This window comes from Vidua macroura, chromosome 2, assembly GCF_024509145.1.
Source record: "Vidua macroura isolate BioBank_ID:100142 chromosome 2, ASM2450914v1, whole genome shotgun sequence".
Lineage (NCBI taxonomy): Eukaryota > Metazoa > Chordata > Aves > Passeriformes > Viduidae > Vidua > Vidua macroura.
Genome location: NC_071572.1, coordinates 61,477,914 through 61,498,073, shown reverse-complemented (window position 1 = coordinate 61,498,073; position 20,160 = coordinate 61,477,914). Strand labels below are relative to the sequence as shown.

At 40.5% G+C, this 20,160-nt stretch overlaps 2 protein-coding genes across 4 annotated transcripts in view; both read left to right on the top strand.

Annotated features, from left to right (window-relative positions):
- The window catches only part of MAP3K7CL (MAP3K7 C-terminal like), a 107,146-nt gene that overhangs the window by 56,539 nt on the left and 30,447 nt on the right, over nucleotides 1-20,160 (top strand). The window lies entirely within an intron of this gene.
- Nucleotides 6,566-20,160, top strand: part of BACH1 (BTB domain and CNC homolog 1) — a 32,897-nt gene continuing 19,302 nt past the window's right edge. Inside the window, exon 1 of one of the 3 annotated variants that reach the window (XM_053972104.1) lies at nucleotides 6,566-6,649. The gene's annotated coding sequence lies outside the window, so the exon portion shown is untranslated. Of the gene's footprint in view, nucleotides 6,650-6,865; nucleotides 7,290-13,043; nucleotides 13,128-20,160 lie in introns of those variants that run through there. The other 2 variants (XM_053972105.1, XM_053972100.1) reach the window with 2 other exon arrangements.

Sequence of the window (20,160 nt, the reverse complement as noted above, 5' to 3'; positions counted from 1 at the left end):
TTTTAAAATATGTTACTGTGTTGGTGCAATGAAGAAGTATGAGACACAAACTGACAGTTGTCTATACTGTATGGACAATTATATTCAAGAAGAACTTGAGCTTTTTCAGGGTTCAGCTTGCAGCTTCTTCCAATAAGTGGAAATCCTGGAGAAAGGCAGGATGACCATGATGGAGAAAGACATTCTGACCTCCAGAAGGTTTTGATGATGTCTCAGCTTAAGAACAGACTTAGCAGAGTAATAAAGATCTGCATTATAAACTTTGTGACAGTGCAAGTGGGTCTTTTGGAACTTCCTTGGAAAACTGTTTGGGACCATTTCATTCATATGCAATGAACAGGAGGAGAAAAGCATGCAGTGATGTCCTACCAATCCTCTTCTCCAGAGCCAATCTGTAGGACCAAAAATCCCAGGACACATCTGCTGATTCATCTCTGGTGCTGCAGGAACTCCTAGAAACACCAAGCAGGAACAGACCCCCAAAGAAGGGAGGGAGGAAGTAAGGGAAGGAGAGAGAAAGGCAGGAATAGAGCCTGGGCTGCCTGGCATCCTTTGCTGCACCTACTTTGCCCACTTTACCCATTCACTCTGGACAGCTGATCTGGATGGCTTGATTTTTTCAGTTGCTGAAAAAATCAAGTTCAGTTTTGATTTCTTGATTTTTTTCAGTTGCTACTCTAGGTGGTTCCTTCCTTACTCTTGTTACTAATTTTCTTTTAAGTTGGGCTATGCACTTTGTGAAGTCAGTTCCAGTTTCATCCTTCTTTCTGCCTAATTATTTATGGAAACCCTGTGCACAATTTAACCATCCATCATTGGTCTGAGCCAACAGTCCTTTTTGATAAAGCAGAAGTGTTTAATTTGAATGCTGTTTACTAACCCTCTCAGGGCTGAACTTTTCTGTTACCTGTTCTCTGCTAGAATTTTGCTTCTCATTTCCTTTTTTTGAATTGAACCATTTCATTGTGTTTTGCATTAGAACTGCTCTAACCTTCTGTCAGATGGCTCTTTCTATAGAAAAACTAACTTAATACCCACACCAATGCTTTATTAAAAGAAAAAAAAATATTTATTGGTAGAAACACAACTGTCTTAATTTATTAACAGCCAATTAACTTTCTCAATGGGCAGTTTTTCCCTGATTGTAAAAGTCTGTTGCAAATAACTACTTGTTTTATAATTACTCTGCTTTTCAATCTCTTACAGACTCGTTGATTTATTTTTCCTCAATGCTCTTTTGAACTCGTTTGTTTTTTTTTTTTTTTCATTTTTTAACTAACAGCAACAGGTTTTCTCCCTAGTATAAGCTTATTTCCGTCTCACAGCCTGTAGGGTAGGGAGAGGACTCTATCTCTGGTACATCTGCTCTGACATTGATATGGAGGCACCTTTCCTTTCTGGAACTCATTTGCATAGAAGCATGTTTTCTGCTTTTATCCGATAATGCAAACATATTTTGTACTTCAACAGCATCTATGAGCATGCTGACTTGAAATACAACCCACAACAGCAAAACTTTTCTCAGCACTTCTCATTTGTTCTCCAGAGAAGTTTTTGGTTAAGTAATTCTAATTCATTCCATCAGTGGTTAAACTTTATGTTTTCACTGTAAGGATATTCCAGGGCTTTATCTACCTAAATACCATTTTTTCCCTTCGGATGAAGCTTCATTATTTTATATATATTTATTTATATTTATATTTATATATAAATCAAGGATATCTTGGATCTGGAAAGTAGCTAGCAGTTGACAATATGTTGTATTTTGTTGTATGAAACTCTGACAGCATCTGAAAAAGATCAGTTTAATCCAAGCTAACTATCACATTTTTTATGGCCTGCTCCCTGCTTTTTATAACTCATTAATTCCAAGCTTAAAACAGTGCATATGGATTAAAAAAATCCAGGTGATGTCTTCAGAAGAGCAGTGTTTGATCAACATAAATAGGCTAATGTCTGGAGAACGAATGATCAGAAGGAGATGAGAAGAACTAAGGAAAACTGGTGATGGCATGTGGTATTCACATACCCTCTGAACAGAGAGAGACTTAGCTTTCTCAGGATCTCTTCTGAGAGAAGCTATGAGAGAAACAGAGAAAAGAGAGTCAAAACAATTCTTATCTCATTCGCTGCTCCTGTGTTTGTGCCCATGTGGAATGTGTTCTGGAGATTGTTTACCCAAGGTGATTGCTTGATTGGATTCTGGTGATGGTGTTTGGGTTCATTGACCAATTGGATCCACGTGTGTGTCAGGACTCTCAGGAGAGAGTCAGGGGTTTTCTAGTTAGTTATTTAGTTAGTGATAGTTCTTGTTAGTGTAATATAGTGTAATATAGTTATAGTATAATATAGTATAACAAAGTAATTAGTTAGCCTTCTAAAATCATTGGAGACCTGCACATCATTCTTCCCAGGCATCAGGGTTTGCTTTTACTATAATGGCAGTTTTGGATTTTGTGGCTTTTTAGTAATTTCTACCAAAATAATTAAAAGAATGCTCAGAGGAATGTCATGGAAAGTTTTGTCAGCTTCAGTGTCCCCACCACCAGAAAACAGGCTGAAGAAGTCAGAGGACACAGGCAGAGGATGAACCCTGATCCTGTCATGTTGCAAATGGATCCTTTCCCAGCAACTTTTGCAAAATTTTGTGAGCAGGGGAGAGCAAACAAGAAATAGAACCCTAGTGTTTGGGTACTGGAGCTCTCCACCTAAATTTCATACTTCTGTTTTTCTAATATAATTCGCAGCCCTGAGCTGAGGGGCCAAGTTCCCTCTCTTTCCAGTGAGAAGGCAAAGAGCTGCATTTTGTCAGAGGCCAGGGCTTTGCCTGTGCTCACTGACTGAGGACATTGCAAATGCCACTCCTGCTCCTCAAAACTCGAGTCCTGCACTTAATCAGGATGAGGCAATAGCTTTCCTGGGCTGTGGCTGGTCTGTGCATGCACAGCTGGGGGCACTGAGAAGATGCTCAGGTCAAACAGGAAAGGATGGAGCAGATCAAGCTGTGTGCAGGAGGAGAAACAAGGAACATACTGCTTAGTTTTGCATTTTGAATGTAAGTGGAGGTCAGTTTTAGAAAACCAGGTGTATTTGTATACCTAGATATACCCAGGCATATTTCCAAACTCTTCCCACAGAGCAGTATTTGCAGTTGTGCTACTCTGTCACCAGCTCAGTGCTGCTGTTTGAACTGCTTTATCAAATGTAGTGCTTCAAACACACCAGCTATTATGAAGTTGCCTCCCTCCCCTTTCAGTCCAGTTAATATTTTACTTCTTCGAGCTCCCCAGAAGAATCACTGAAGTGCGATACTTGCAAATAAAACATATGCTCTTTCATTTTGCAACACAAGTTTTTGCTAATTATTTAGTTAGAGGCCCTGTCTAACCTTAGGGTAGAAGTGAAGGTGGGCCCACAGACCCCAGCTCATACAGTAACCTTTGCAAGGAAAGGCAACTGAGCACAGCAGGTCCCGCCGAGGCTGAGCTGTGCAAACCCCTGGAAGGTTCCTGGGGTGTGGGTGTGCTCTGCTCCCCCGGGGGGCACTTGCTTTCAGATTAAGACTAAGAGCCTTGAAGAACTCCTTGAAGGCTCCCCAGGGTAGTTGTCCTATCACCAAGCCTGCCAGAGCTCAAGGAGCATTTGGACAACACTCTCAGGCACAGGATGGGATTCTTGCAGCTGCCCTGTGCAGAGACAGGAGCTGGACTTCAAAGACCCTTTTGGGTCCCTTCCAATTAAGTATATTCTGTGATTCTATGATTCTATGATCATGCCTTTCTTTGTCAGATATCTCCATCACAGAGTTTATCTGGTGAAAATGCTGTCTTTCTTGATTGAGAGAAATATATTCTTTATTATCATTCATCAGGGGATTTATAGTACCAGTGGCATTGTTGTCACCTTGCACATTAACTCACGACCTTCTGGTTATCCACCTGTTCTGGTAAATCACAGCAGACTGCTCTCCAATACACATTATTCTTTACACTACTCTTGAGATACATTTTAATTTAAGAAATGTCATTAAAATAATGTGACATTTAATTTAAATAAAATTTTATATTTAATATTGAAATGACAAGATATGAGTTAAGAAGTTGCTTCTAATGTTGATTTCTCTATTCTCACCAGCATCAGCAGTGTAAAAACTTGGCAGCAGCTGAATTCAAACTGCACCATTTGTGATAATCGATAGTGTTATTTCAAAACCAGAAAGTACCTAGAAAATACAACTGACTCTTCAGCAGTTTTTTTCTGCTGTATCATTTCCATTGCAATTGGCAAATAACAAGAAAACCCAAGCAGGCTGTTCATGTCCTGACAGAAATAAGTTTTCCTTTGCCCTCTGCAACTGAGAACCTTTAAATCTATACTGCAATGTACATTTGAGAATTTTCTATAAATTTTTAAGTGGTTATCAAAAGTATTTCTCACTTCATGCAACAGCAAGTATTGATATCAATGACAGCCAACGTTATATTAATAGAAACATGTGAAGCTTAGTCATCATGTCCTTACAAATACAACTGCTGGCAACATAAAAACTGTTAAAAGTTTCTTGTTGGAAGAAGAACAGCTACTAATCCAAATCAACATGCCCGTGATGACACATGACCTCTCTCAGTCAAACAGGCAAGATTTGAGCAATGAGAGACAGAAAGGGTAGAACCTCAAACTCTGTTTTATCTATATATCACTTCACATTTCAGCTAATCTGAATGTATATTGACAGACAGGTTTAGAAGTCTCATATATGGAACAGTTGTGAAAAAAGTAATTTTCCAAAGATAGTGAAATTGGTCATTAATTATTATTACGCCAAGTACATTTACCCAAAACTGGTTTTACACAAAATATCTGTTACTCCTTGTTTTTTGAGATTAGTGTCTGGAAGTTTCCTTCTCATTCTGCTATATCGTTTCAGTTTGTTAAATCACATTGTGCCACCAATGAAACTGCCAAGTAGTATTAAAATAACACAGATCAGAATGATGGAGAAACACTTCTCTGACATTTCCTGATATGCAACAGAACAGGGCATGTTTTGAATAGATTTTTAAAGGCTTGTTCACTCAGATCTTAGTGGGACTACTCTTCTACTTATGTACATGAGTTCTGTTAAATGCCTTAGTCTTAGCAGAAGAGGGACTCAGCCCATACTATATTCCATTTTACTCTCTCTTTGGAGTATTTGCAACTCACAACCCTAGAGTTGTATAATTTTGCATAAACATTCCTTACATAGGCTATAAGTGCTAGTCCCAAAGCCTACGTTCCCAGCTGCAGTGGCAGTTGATTCGCATTCCCAAATGCTGCCGTTACATTTGTTATTTTGCTTCAGAAACACTGTTAAAAATGCCCCTGTATTGTTTACCCTCATCAACACCCTGTGATCTATTAGTAACGCCGGAGCCACTACTGTGTATTTACATGCAATTTCTGTATGTATTTATTAAATTCATGTTCAGAGAAAAACATCTAATTTTGATTCATCTAAGGCATGTGAGGGAGCACTCAGAGCTGAGGGCTTATCAGGTCCAAACCTTACTGTGCTCTGCCGTGGCTGCAAGCAGAGATGTAAACAAGTTGACCCTAATTTGCAAAACTCCACCTGAACTCCAGAATCCCAAATTTTCCAAGTCATTCTGAGGTGGAGGGACATGAGGAGAAGTAGGTAATATGCACAGGTATGACACACCATGGAGAACATCACTGCCCCAGGGCATTTTGAGAGGTTAGTCAGCAGCAGACTGCTCTGCCAAGCACTTCCTCTGGATGCCCCAAGAGTAGCAGTGTGCTTGGTAGAAGCAGGTAGAGAAGACTGCTCTGCAGGTCCTATAAATGGTCACATCCTCTTAGAAAGGCTATAAGGGTCTTGCCCTCCTGGGGAGTACACCCACCCACAGACAATAGTCTTACACAAAGCCTTACTACAACCAACTACATAGTGGGACAGTCCTTGAGTCAATACAACTGGAATTTGCTAGATAGATAAAAGAGGAGGATTTTGTACTGGAGAAAAGAATCACAGAAGCACAGGAAATACTAAGAAAAAATTAATTTCCTAAGCAAAACAACAGTCAGTAATCACCTTACAGGAAATTCAATTTTGTAGGTCTCTTTATCAGGAAGTAAGAGGGCAAAGAAGGACCCACAAAAATTAGATTCTCTCCCAGCCTTTTGGTAATGTGGCAGCCCTTCACTTCCTCTGCCTTACCTTCTTTTTCTCAACCTTCCAAATACTTGCAAGAGCTAAAGCAGCCAACACATAACTAAGCTGGTCTCTCCTGGGGACTGAAAACCCTACGTGAGCTCTGCAAACAAGAGATAGGGGCCAATTTCAGGAAAGGTAGAGAATTTGCAAAGAAACTATCACCAATATACTCACAGGCTGCTTTTCACCACTGCACTCAAGCTTAGCATATGTTTGACCATTTCAGATATCAAACCAGCCCCAAGGCATACTGTAACTGTAGGCTGCTGCACCATCCAGGATGTATTTTAAAAGCCTTCATTGACTTTTTCTGATGGTTTTTTTTGCAGACTGTTTTGAAAAGGTCCCAGGCTATGTAAGCTCTGGCTGGAACAGCACCCAGGCTCAAAAAACAGTCAAGACCTGCACTGCCATTAAGAGCGATATTTACAGGTTTGTCTGTGAAAAAGCATGCCTCAAAATTGTTGGAATCATGCAAGAACAGCACAAGAGATTTTTGTTGAGTAAATATGTCTTTCACAAGGCATTTTAGCCTATTTCAGCCTTCCTTTAGTGCTTTATCCCCTTTAAGCAAAAGCTGAGGATCTTAGCAGGTAAAATACCAGAAGGGGTGATATAAAGATGATGGACATGGGCTCTTCTTAATGGCATCCAGTGACAGGCAACTGGCACAAACTGGAACACAGGAGGCTCCATCTGAACATCAGAGAATCCCTTTGCACTGTAAGGGTGACCAAGCACTGGCACAGGTTGCTCAGATAGGCTGTGGAGTCTCCATCCCTGGAGATACCAGAAAGTGTCTAGGCATGGTCCTGAGCCCTGTGTGGCCCTGCTTGAGCAGGAAGTTTGGACCAGATGTACCTTAAAACCGCAGCCATGCTGTGATTCTGTGAAGGGAAAGGGGAAGAGAAACTGTGTGCTTCTGAGATAAGCTTTGACACTGGCTTCAAGAAGCTCCTCCTTGCACTGTGAGAAACTCAAGTCCAAAAGGTTTCTAAAAAAAAAGGTTGTGAGTCTCCTCCAGTCCTGGTAAAACCAGACTTCTAAGGTGTGAATCCTGAGCTGTGCAAAGGTGGGAGAGGAAAAGTACCAAAACTAGGAAGTTTGTTGATTATTGTGTGCTAAGATAAACCTCATAAGAAAAAAAAAAAAAAAAAACCAGCTAAGAACCTAGTTATCATGATATGACACTGTATAATCAGTTCCATCAGTTCTATAACAAGTTCCAGATTTGCAAGCGCACTTTCCAATTGTCAGCTTGCTGTTTTCAGCAACTTTCATCCTCTGACAAGCATCAACCACTAGTTTGTGCATCATCCAATGATCTGGTTTTGAGGAGCCATCTGAGCCATTACAGAGAATTGTAGGTTTATCTCTCTCTCTCTCTTTTTTTTTTTTTTTTTTTTTTAATTTTCATGTTGATGGCAATATCTCCTTCTGTGTCTGATTTGCACTAGGCTACTTTTTGCTGTGTGTAGTAGTTTTGGTGACTTTTACAGAACTAACCTGGAGATAAAATCAAAAGTAGAGTTAAAACTGGCCTCATTTTCCCTTCAGTAGAGCTGTGCACTTAAACCATGACTCATCATGACTTGCAGTCACACCCAGGCCCATGATGAGCTGACTGGCCAGTCTTGAGAACAGAAGGCAATCCAGATAGACACAGCAGATGGGTGAAGGTTGGCTCCCTTCTCTTACTGGATCACCACAGTGACAAACAAACCAGCAATCACCCTGGTTTCTCAGCTGAGGTTCCAGCTTGGTAATGAGTCCTAGAAACTGAACATCCTCTGTTGTGGGACATTTTAATGTGCAGTTCTAGACAGAAGTAGATACTGAGTCAACTTTTCCTCTGTTATAAAAATCAGGAAATGTACAACCTCAGAAAAATAAATCACCTTTTCTGAAAGCTGTAACAGAAGAGTGACTATGTCAAACAGTCAAACTATTTTCCTGGCAAGTCATTGAATAACCAATACATGAATAGCAGGCTACAAAAAACCTTATGCTGTGAAATTAAAACTTAGCCAAGTGTTTGAATGCATGGTACTCTTTCCTACTTTTGGTATGCTTTCCAGCCTTAGCCAGGTCTACAAATACATCATTCACTTTTGCAATCATTCTGTGTAGCAAAAGCAAGGTGAGTGATCATAAAGAAGAATTTATTTAAGCAAAAGAGTAGCTTCATTAGGTACTTTAAAAAATTATATCATGCTGCAAAAGATATGTTACTTTATGCCACTATCAGACACCTCCAAAAGGTAATGCAATTTCATTGTTCTTTATTCTGGTCCTCATACATTCACAGAAGCCTTCAGACAGCCTAAGTATAAGTCCTTCAAAAGCTTTCTACCAATAAATGTTAAAATTAATCTTTCTTCAGGCATTAGACTCAAAAAGAAAATATGCTTTATTTCCATATTTTCTTTCAGAGTACTTGAACTGTTTCAATCCAATGCCTGAAAACCTAACCTTTTGAGTTATTTAACCAGTGTTTTTGTTGTTCATCTGTCTGTCTTAGTTGTGTCTGACCTCCAGGATGATTGCAATAGAAAAAACATTCAGTTTTTCTTTCTTTCCTTTCTTCACTATGACTCAACATCCTTCTCCTCTCAGGGGTATGACTACAGTTCATAGGGAATAGGTCCAAAATTTCAACATTTCAAGTGTCTCACCCACAGATACTTTTGTCATTTGAAAAATCTCAGGGTACCTATTTTTGCAAATATACTGAACATTCCCTGGGCTACAATCTGGGGTGGGGAGGGTTAGCATTTTTCTAGAGGAGCAACACACCAGTACTCCAGATAGCCCCGATAATGAAGCACTAAGGAGTAGACTTCTGGATTAAAGCAGTTCAGAGTGAAAGCAATAAGCAGATGCGTGTTGGAATATTGCACTACCAGCAATTAGTTCTCCTAAACTAAGCATATGCAGAGGGGTCATCCCAAATTGCTACTTCAGGAGACTCTCAATAGACTGTATTATAAATTAAAGAGATGGGTTCTTCCCACCCCAGCAGTTTGTTTTGTGAAGAGATGACTCTTTTCCCCAGTGTGACCCCTTCACGTGGAAACTGTGGGGTTTCTTATGCATTCAGTCTGTGGTCCTGGGAATGCACATCCTCAGTCCCCTGAGCATCAGGTGTTTCACTGGGTCTCCCTCCACCTTCCCAAACTCCTGGTGTTTCCATCAGTCCATGTGTGGATATGCACCTGGCTGGAAGCTAAGAGCCTGCTGGTTTCAGGCTCAGCAGTTTTCTGCCATAGGGACTTAATTCACCCAGGTGTGATCCCACAGCATGACTCGAGGCTGGAAATGCTCATTGAGCCCTGCATGACATGTTCTGGTTTCCCCACATGTACCTGCATTTCCTCACAGGGTTCAAAGAGCTACTGTGTGAAAATGCCTGGTCTGGACAGCCTGGCTGCGGTAATTTCACTTCACCTCCTGAACACCTCTGGTCTTCTCCCAGATCAATCAGCTCAGGCATTGCTGTCTGACAAAATTACAGCCATTGACAGTGTTTACTCCAAGCTTCCAGGAAGGCAAATCCATTTTTCATTAATAAATAGTCTTCCTCAGTTAAGTACTCTTATGAGGCTTTTTGAGCTGTCCTGCTGTGATTCTCATTCTTTGGTCTTTTCATACAGCTCCTGCAGCCTATCTAAGCAGAACTCTTATTTTCTGCAGCTAGCCCCTTTGTTTCCCACCTTTTTGCCATTATTTACACATGGTTTATATCCCTTCTTAGAATCAAAAATAATTCTCATTCTATTAAAGAAAAGAAGTCCGTTTTTTTCCCATTGAAATGTTACTGCTTAATTTAAGGATGATGGTTTTAAAAATTATATCTGGAGGGGGAAAAAAAAAAGGAAACAAACCAGATTTAACCGAGACACCAGTTTTCATTTTAAGAAGATTTTCTGTGAATCTGGACCATATTAGCTGTAGGTTTAAGATAAATACACTTACAATTGCATTTTGAAAGATAGTTTACAGAATAGGATTTACTTCTAGGCAGAAAGCATTTTTTTCTCATTTTTTGTAAAGAGGGAATGTAAAAATATTTTCCTATGATTAACACCATGCTTTCCCAGGACAAACAAAAGACTTTTGTAAGCCAGAAACCACAAAAAATAAGCATGTGTGTTCCCAAGAATTAGAACAGTATTACACACATACAGCAGAAGACAGTATGGAAATAAATTCTAAAATAATGTGTTCAAAGGCTTCGAAAACCATTTAAAAATAAGAGTCAGTTTTTCAGCTCATACATATTGACACAGCCCTGAGGTTTCAATCACTTAGATGCATACCACAGTAGCTCCTTGATAGCTCAATTTACAGTTAGAAAATGTTATCTAAATGTAGATTAGAAAATAGCTTTTGTGTTTGCAAGTTCACAAGAGGGAGTGGTTTGACTTTCATTTACTGCAATGTAAAATGGACGCATCTTCTATATGATGCCTACAGAGTCATATTTGATGTGGCCATGTGTGCAACAGGGTCATCAGCCTCTGCCCTGTGAAACTAGAAGATGGGCCTTCAACATTAATTTTTCCTAATGACTCCCCAGCACTTTTGCTGTGAAGAATTCTGATGGCAGCGTCCTGCAGAACTATGTGGCCACGGGTTTAATCTGGGAGTTATGTCTCTAGCCTAACCCAGTTATACACATTCCCACCAAAAAAAGCATGGGACAGGCATCTCCAAAAGGAGTTTCATCACACCTGTCTCAGACACCAACCACAGAAAGGGAAAAATTACCCCATGGAGATGCCTATCTAGTTCCCTCAACTACACAGGACCCTAGATGAGTTGCTTAGACTAGACAACTAAATTTTAGATGGCTAAAGATAGGTGAGATGAATCTATCGCCTCACCTTTAGCCTTGGGATATGTAACAATTTACCTCTGGACAATTTATTAGTCAAGTTTCTATGATAGGAAACCAGCTTCAGCATAGAAAGCATGAAAAGAGGGGACAAGGGCAGAAGAGAACACACTCAGTATTAAAGATGACCTAAATATTCCATATTATACCTGTGCCCTGTAGACCACATAACATGCAGATTAGAGCACTTTCATCTCTCTGGACCAGTATCAATCCACAGACCAGCCAGAGCTCAACAAATTGAGTTACAAACTGGTGGTAGCTGAGGCTGGAGCTTTTACAGTGCCAGAAGCAGAAAACAACACAGAGACAGCTACAGCAAGTCTTCGTAAGGAATTTGATAGAATTTGATAGAATGGGACATAAGTCCCATTAATGCCACCAATGTATCAGAACAATAAATCTATTCCAAAAAAATGGGACATTTTCCCTTCCTTTCTTCTGGTAATATTGTTATTATTTGTTATCATGCACACTAACTTGTAAGCATTTCTTACCTAAGTTTTTATATTGTTTTAAATGCTTAAAGCATTTGTTATTCATATGGAGTAAGATGTATGTCCTTGATTTTTAGCTTAGATTCCCAGATCTCCTTTTTATTGGTTTTACTTCTTCGTTTTAGGAAAAAATTTACTTTTTTTAAATTTTATTTTCCTCATCTAGTTGTGTCTAATTTCAATGTAGGAAGTACTTATGCAGTTCTTCAGTCTGACTGTGAGTGAGAACCAAGCTATTACACTGTAACTTCACTCCCTATTGTATGGGAAGTAAGAATTGCATCATCCCTAAGATCCAGAACAGGAGATGAAGATCCCTTCTTGGTGGGTGCGGTCCATAATTTTGTAGTCAACCTTTCAACCAAAGTAAGAGCTCCTTTTGTTTTTATTCATTTCTTCCCTATTCTGTTTCCCTCTCTTCCCCACAAAACTCTTTGTGAAAGACCAAAAAAATCCAAAAAACCCAACTTTCAGTCTAGTAGTAGGTATTTTAAATTTTATGCTTAAACATTGTAAACATCTCATACTTCTGCAACTCAGTTTTTACCATCTAAACAGTTGTCTTTATTTCCCTCTTCACGCGAGTACCAGGGGATTAGGAATTCCGAACAGATGTTAAGAGCATGTCAACAAGTCATAGAAAACATAAAAAGCAGGCATAGAAACTTTGATTCAGAGCACCTTAAGTATTGTTAGTACTCAAACTACAGACAAATGCTACTTTTTGGATATCATTAGCTAATAGCTGCTCTTAAATTTAAATTCCAACAAATAGCTTAGGTTATTTTGTAATGCAAGTCTTTGTACTGGTGAATACATTGACCAACTAATAAATACAAGTAATTAAATTCTCCCTACTTAAAAGGTGAAAGGCCATTAGCTAACAGACATTGAAGGAAAATCTATATTAGCCTCTACCAAAACTGAAAGCCTACTGTAAAAACAGCTGAAGAAAGTTACGGACACTTAAATACACGTAAAACAGTGTGACACTCTATGAGACATTAAAAAAAAATCATTCAAAGGCACACTAAATTGTTAAACTGAGTTAAAATATCTTAACAATTAAATTCCCATTAGCACTCTTGGCAGTACATAATTTGCTGTCATTAACATTTTATTCAGGAGCTTCTGGAGGAGGCTACCTTCCCTGGTGCCCGGGAAGGGAAGGGAACGGAAGGGAAGGGAAGGGAAGGGAAGCAGGACCCGGCGCTCTGCAGCCGCCCCGTGCGCCGGCAGAGCCGCGCATGCGCAGCGCGCGGCGGTGTGGGTGGCCGCGCGGCGGTGGCGAGTGCCGCGTCCAATGGGCGCGCGGGGCGTGTGCGGGGCGTGCGCGCGGGGGGGTGGGCGGTGCTGCGGGCAGTCACCTGACGGCGCGCGCCGCAGTCGGGCAGCAGCCGGAGCCGGAGCCGGGTGCGGCCGGGCCCTGGCGGCGCGCGCGGGGCGAGAAGGGACGTGGTGAGGCGGCGGCGGCGGCGGCGCTGCTGCCCTCCGGCCCGCGGCGGCGGGCACCGAGGTAAAGCCGAACCGCACCGAACCGGCCGTCGGCGGGAGCGTGCGCGGTGAAGGGTTGGCGGCGGGGGTGCTAAGGCGGCACTCTTCGGGCGGAGGGCGTTCACAGGGGCGGTGTCGGTGGTGCGGCCTTTAATCGGTGCGGCCCGGCCGGTGCAGGGTCGGGGGTCCCGCCCGCGGGGGCGCCGGGGCGGCGGCGGAGGCGCTTCGTCAGCGCCGGGCACCGGCGGCGCCTTGCTGAGAGTGTTGCCCCCCTTCCCCCGAGACCGCTCCTGGCTCGGTGCCTCGCCCCCGGTTTGCAGGGGTGCCCTTGCGCCCCGCTGACTCTGGCGTGACTGTCCCACGCCGTGCTCCCCAGTACTGTGCGAAAGGGCCAGCTCAGCCCCGCTGGGAAGTCGGCGGGAACGCCGCTTTTGCCGGGCTGAGGCGGGCAGCTGGCATTTGTTTCCCTTTGTGGGGAGCTGGCGAAGGTCTGTTTTAGACTGTAAACAACGAAATACAAATCCTGTCCCTCCTGTTCTGTGCGCTGAGATCCTTCGCATGTTTTGGGGCTTGGTGGAAAAGTAGTAATCACAAAAGTTACCTATTTTAGCCTGACAGTAATCCCAAAATCATCTGCACCTAGGTCTTCCAAATCCTTAGTGAACTAAAAAAGGAGGGAGAAAGTGTTCTAGCACTAGAACTGTATGTCGAGTAAATTTTGACAGTCACGTTCATTTGAGGCACTTGAGGAAGGCCGTTCCTCTGTGTGAGAAACATCTGGCTGCAGTAATGGAGTAATTGCCATCCAGAAGCACTGTAAATTAGGTAATGCAGCACTCAGAATGCTCTAGCATATAGAGTTGGTTCTTTAATCTCAAATATTACACCACACAGCAAGAAAAGAAAGGACTATATTCCTGTTAACATGATGAGTATGAATTAGACCACAAAATATTATTTGTAATGTGAGTTTAACTTTAAAGATTACTTAAATAGCATAATTACTTTTGCATGCCCTAACTCAAGTGAGTAAGCCTATATGTACCTTAGCAAGCAGTGAGGCCCAAAACAGAAAGATTTGCAGAGAGAAACAGTTGTCACTGAAAACTGAATACCCACTGTGTTTTTCAGGAGGGTTCCCTTTGACCTGGCTTAGTTAGTCTGAAAAAAAAAAAAAGCTAAATCCCTTAGTATTTGAAATTCTTGAGAACTTCTAGAGTGTGTTTTCCAGTTATCTTTAAAAAAGAGCCTACTCTTGTTGTCTGGGTTCATCTTGTGACGTGAACGAAAGCATGGTAAATGGGGTGTTTGGGAAGTTTGCTTCACTAGCACACTCCTGATTTTGACCAAAATGCTGAAGTACAGCTTTAGCTTCCATCAGCTGTATCTTTGAGTTTATGTGTAAAAATGTGGAAGATCTGAATGTATTAAATGTTTAATTGCTTTTAATAGGTTCTAATATTCTTATGCAAAGGATATTTTGAGCACTAATAAATTTGTTATGATAGAAATGGTCTAGTATTAAAACCCATACCCTTTACCTGATCCTTCAGATCAGGTGGGCGCGCTTGTTAGGTGTAGAATAGACAGGTTTTTGCACATAAGTTCTGTAAGTCCCAAATAACTCTGCCCTATGGTTCAGGGAAACATAGCTCAACAAGTCTCCTTGTCATTGTCATCCCCACCTTCCAAGTTTGATAATCAGCATATTTCTATAAACACTTAATTGTTTTCTTTTAACCATAGTCCTGTCTCCCTGCACTGGGCGTGCTGGTGTGGGGGCAAAGAAGAGTGGCAGATCAGTCAGAGGGTTCACGTTTGAGTCTGAATGCTGGCATTTTAATTGGCCTGTAGAATTCAACCACTGAAAGTTTCATGGGGGAGGTTTTGGGGAGTAGGAGAAAACACTGTGGTATCCATAATGTGGGTCCTGTTTATATGTAGTCCTTAGTTAAACCAGAGGTAGTGTGTTAGTTGATGCAAGTGTGGGTAGGAACAAAACATTGAGTGAGCCAAAATTAACTGCTGAACCAATCATTAAGTTGTGTAGATTCAGCCTAGTGTGACCACAGTGGGGATAATGTGTGAGGATCCACCTGCAGGTTTCCCTGCCCACATGTCTACTTCAGAGGTAAGCAGTCTGGAGAGAGGACTAAAAGTGATGGAAAGGCTTAACAAATCAAAGGCTGCACCACAAGTCACTCTGTTTCCAGTAGTATGCAGTGTTTTTGGTTAAGGCACTCTTAAGGGTGGAAGAAAGCTTTGTTCTTGTTAAGTATGAAGGGAAAATGCAGTATTTGGTATAAAAGTGAGTTAGAATGTCAGAGTAAGGCTCAACTGACCGATCAGCTACTGAAGCTTTAACAAGGGGAAAGTATGCTGTGAAGGGTAAATTAACTTTAGAAGCATTGGTGAAATACAAATAAATTGAGTTTAATCATTAAACATACATTGGAGAGTGGGAGATATGTAGCCTAGGGTATCAGTAACTAAATGTCTTTAAATCACAGCCTGTGTATTAAACAATATTTAATTAATCTTAGAAATTGTGTTGAGATACTTTGTGAATGACTTTATTTGAACAGTCAACATAATGTTTCTAGGTGTTTGGATTCCAGTCTTGGCCCATTGACAAATACTATGATAAGTAAATATATGGCACTTGCTTGCCCTGTTCATGCTACTTTTAAGGTCATCAAATCACAGAATCCTGGAGTGGTTTGCGTTGGAAGGAACCTTAAAGATCATCCATTTCCAACCCCCTGCCATGGGCAGGGACAGCTTCCACTAGAACAGGTTGATCCAAGTCCCGTCCAGCCTGGCTTTGAGCACCTCAGGGATGGGGCAGCCACAGCTTCTCTGGGCAACCTGTGCCAGGGCCTCACCACCATCACAGAACAGAATTTTTCTAATAGCTAAGCCTGCCTTCTTTCAATTTGAAGCCATTCCTCCTTGTCCTGCCATTCCAGACCCGTGTCCAGAGTCCCCATCCAGCTCTCCTGGAGCCTCTTTAGGCACTGGCATGGGCTTTAAGGTCTCCCTGGAGCCTTCTGTTCTCCAGGATGAACATCCCAGCTCTCCCAACCTGCCTCCAGAGCAGAGAGGCTCCAGCCCTCAGAGCATCTTTGTGTTTTTCTCTGGACTCATTCCAGGAGATCCTTATCCTTCTGATGTTGGGGTCCCCAGAGCTGGAGATCAGTATTTCATGTAGTAGCATCCCAAAAATGGTTATTTACAGGTCAGCTAGTAAGATCATGTCTTTTGACATCATATGTCAGATAGAAAATAGTCTACAGTTTCAGGATGGGAAGACTGAGATAGTTTGATGTGATTTGGTGGAGACTTTTACTAGTGCTACTATCTGAAACCTGGTCTAATGGTTTGGGTTTTGTTTTTTAAGTTTTATTATTATATATTGCTAGTTCTGATAAACCTGTGCTGTTCTGTTTTCATAGAAATGTTTCTGAAGTTCTTTCTGATTTACGTCTAAAATATTTGCAGATTTCTTTCAGCTTCACATACTGTGAAGAACAGTTGTGGAAATAAATCAAAGTTAAACAGGTAATGCCAGAAATGAGATTCTAAATATAATTTCCAAACAGTATTTTCTTTGACTTGGTAATATAGCTGTTTCACAATTCTTTCAGCTTGTTTCTTGTGTCCTTCTATGTACATTAAATGGTTAATGTAGTATTAATCATAAATATTTTGACATATATACTTGTAAATGGATTGTGATAGTCATTCAGATGAAGTTATTAATGTGATTTGTTTAACTGTAGCAATGAGTAGAGTATGTCGCTCTAAATACAAAGGTGTTATAATGTCCTGGCTTGTAAGATAAGCATATATTCTATTTGCTATCTGTTAGAGGTGGGGCAGGTATCTTCTGTTGGGCAGTTTTCTTATCTCTTCCAAGAACAATGTCTCCCTCCGGGGAGATATCTTCTGTTAATGGTCCATTGAATGGCTCACTGCATGACTGAGAAAGTTACATCATCCCATTGTGAGATGCTCCACCCAGAGGGAAGAGCCAAGCATCCCTACCTAATGCATAAAATCAGAATTTTTTGAGACATCAACTCAGCATCTTCACTGGATTCCCAGAGGAAGACCAGGCCTATCTACTCCATCACCAGACCTTCAGAGAAAACTACACCCTTCTACTGGATCATTGCTTCAGCAGCATTTCATCTGCCACTCTAGGAGGAGCAGCCACCATTTAACTGGACTATCACCAACACCCTGACTCCTCAGGGTGTCAGGTTTCTGAATCTATCAGTAGTTTTGTTTGTACTAATTACATTTTTTTTTAAATTTAGTTTTTTTCCTAGTAAAGAACTGTTATTCCCATTCCCATATCTTTGCCTGAAAGCCTTTTTATTTTGAAATTGTGGTAATTTGGAGGGAGGAAGTTTACCTTCTCCATTTCACGTGAGTCTCTTGCCTTCCTTCACAGACTCCTGTCTTTTCAAACCAAGACATTGTCCTTTAAGCAAAGGCAGGAGTTGACAGTAGATTTTAGTTGTGCATGCTTTACTTATCCTAAGTGAATATTTTATTATCTAACCTAGTTCTTATTTAAGAAAAAATAAAACTGTTTTTTACTTGTATTTTTGGGGTGTTGTGTTTGTGGTTATTTTTGTTGTTGATAGGTGCTTTGGGTTTTTTTTTAAGTTCTTTAGAAAGTCTGTGCATTATTATCTTTCCAGAGCAATTCTCTGTGAATACCAGCACAACCGAAGGGCTGTAAGTGATGGAATTTTTCAGAGGAGTCTCTGAAATCCCTTCAGACCTATTTCGTTTTTTAGCAGTGAAACAAAACAAATCCCACAGCATGACTTTTATTCCTTATCCAAAAATTAAACAATTAGCGTAATCTAAAATAATAGGAAACTGAAGAGTAGTTTGGGGGTTATTTGGCTTTGATATGGACTTTGTGTCATCCTCTGGGGGAAACTTTTCAAACTTCTGTTCTTTGGAACATGTCTATGGTTACATGGTATCAATATCTTTTTTTCCTTTTAAATTCATGGCTTCTGGAGGCTTGTGACTACTAGCCTTCTAAGGATCCCCCATGCTCTCCTTCCCATGTCCCAGTTTCTCATATAGCCTGCAAATACTGAGAAAAAAAGTGTGTGTTCAGTCTTAAAACCTGGAAAACAAATTAAGACTCTTAGCACAGACTTAAGACTTGACAGACTTCCCATGATTCTTTTTAATACTCACTTGTGACTTGACAAGAGTTGAAATGCAGAGTTTAAAATTATGCTACAAAAATACAAACCAGTAATTTTTAAAAATCTCATATAGGTAATAAAGCTGTGAATAATATCTTCCATATGTTGGACTAATAAAGAAGACAATTTAGAATTATGACTCTGCTAATAAATGAAGATTAAATATACTTTCTTGCTAAAGGAGAAAGCAATGCTCTTGGGCAGCAAAGCTTGCTTTTTGCTTTTTTATCACTTTTTTCTTTAGCAGTCTTGAAGATGAAGCAATGAACATGCACACTAAAATGCTTGATCATTCTTTGTCAGCATAATGTGAATCAGCAGCTATTAACCACTGTAGGCATTCATCTGCAATATAACTATTTCCTTAAAAGGAGAGATAGCTGGGGGCAAGGACAGAGAGATAAAACTGCAGAAAAAAAGCCTTTGCAGTGTGTTTTGAACGAGCTGTGTCTTATCTAAACTGTCTTGTTTTAGCAGTAGTAAATGACAGTTGTTGCTTTTACCTTCACATCTGTGGATGACAGAACTTTTTTTATAGGCTAAAGTAAATGTAAATGTCAATCCTAAGAAAACTGATGGAATGACTGACCTGCTAGAACTTACTCAATAGATCAGCAAAATAGGAGTAGCACACCAAAAGTTTTGTTTTCTCCAGGCTATATTTTTGAGGGTCTACAATTGTATTTTTACCAACTGAGGAATTTGTAGTGTTCAAAGAATACAGATATTTTAGAAGCATGGTGCTAACTGAACAGACCCTTATTGTCTGCTAAAATTATCTTGCCTTTATTGTCTGATAAAGTTATCTTGCTAGTTTTATCATTTTGGTGAGCACAACTGAATTTACATCTGGGTGCCCAAGTTCAAGCAGCTTAGAGAGCAGTGACAGCCAAGGTGTGTCCTGCCTGGGTTCTGCAGCTGTCCAGGAGAAGAGAGAGAGTGTCAAATTATTTCTGTATCAAAACTTTATCCAGTTTACTCTGCTCTTCAGTCTGTTTTTTCCTAAATTTGAAAAACCTGTAGTTTGTAGAGGAAAAAAGGATTTGGAAGACAAACTTTCATGTGTGGGGATGGATTCTGCCTCTGGATTTGGTGTTCCCAGTGCATCTTGGTGACCATTAGATTCCGGAATTTAATTTTCCAGGTCCTTGGATTTAGCATGAAGAGTGAAGACTATAAAATGTAGTTAGCTGTTTTTCCTGAAAGTCTAAGTCTTCAAAGTAGTAAAGATATGATGGTCATTGATTTTCACGGGTTTCTCTGATTTAGTATTTTTAATGACACTTGAAACTTTCAGAATGTTCAGAAAGTGTTTTGCTAAATATACATACAAATGCGTGTGCTTTTGTCACCTTCAATGACAATTTGATGCCTTTTAGCTTCCTTGAACTCTTCCAGGACACTTGTTTGTCCACAGGATGTTGAGTGCCCTCTTACATGTGGTGGTGATGCTGAACTTGGATGAAAGTTTGTCTGCCTTGTGTGAGATTTTTGTGTGGATAAGGAATACATCACACTATTGTGAGTTCTACTCTGGTACACTGTTCCTACTCTTGTACTCTACCTGCACTGGGTACATTCCTCAACAATGTTACCTGTTTTACTACTATTTTTCTTCTGTAACTTGGCAACAACAGTTCCTTATAGTTTTAGCTTTACCTGGTTTCAACCATTATGATTCTCATCTTTGGAATACAGGTTTTTTTTAACTGTCACTGGGGAGACTTTATGGTTTACCTGAGGATCTGCACCAAGTGACTCTTTAAAGCAGAGACTGTGGTGGAAGGAAGTAAAGGATTTTATATCTACCTTTAT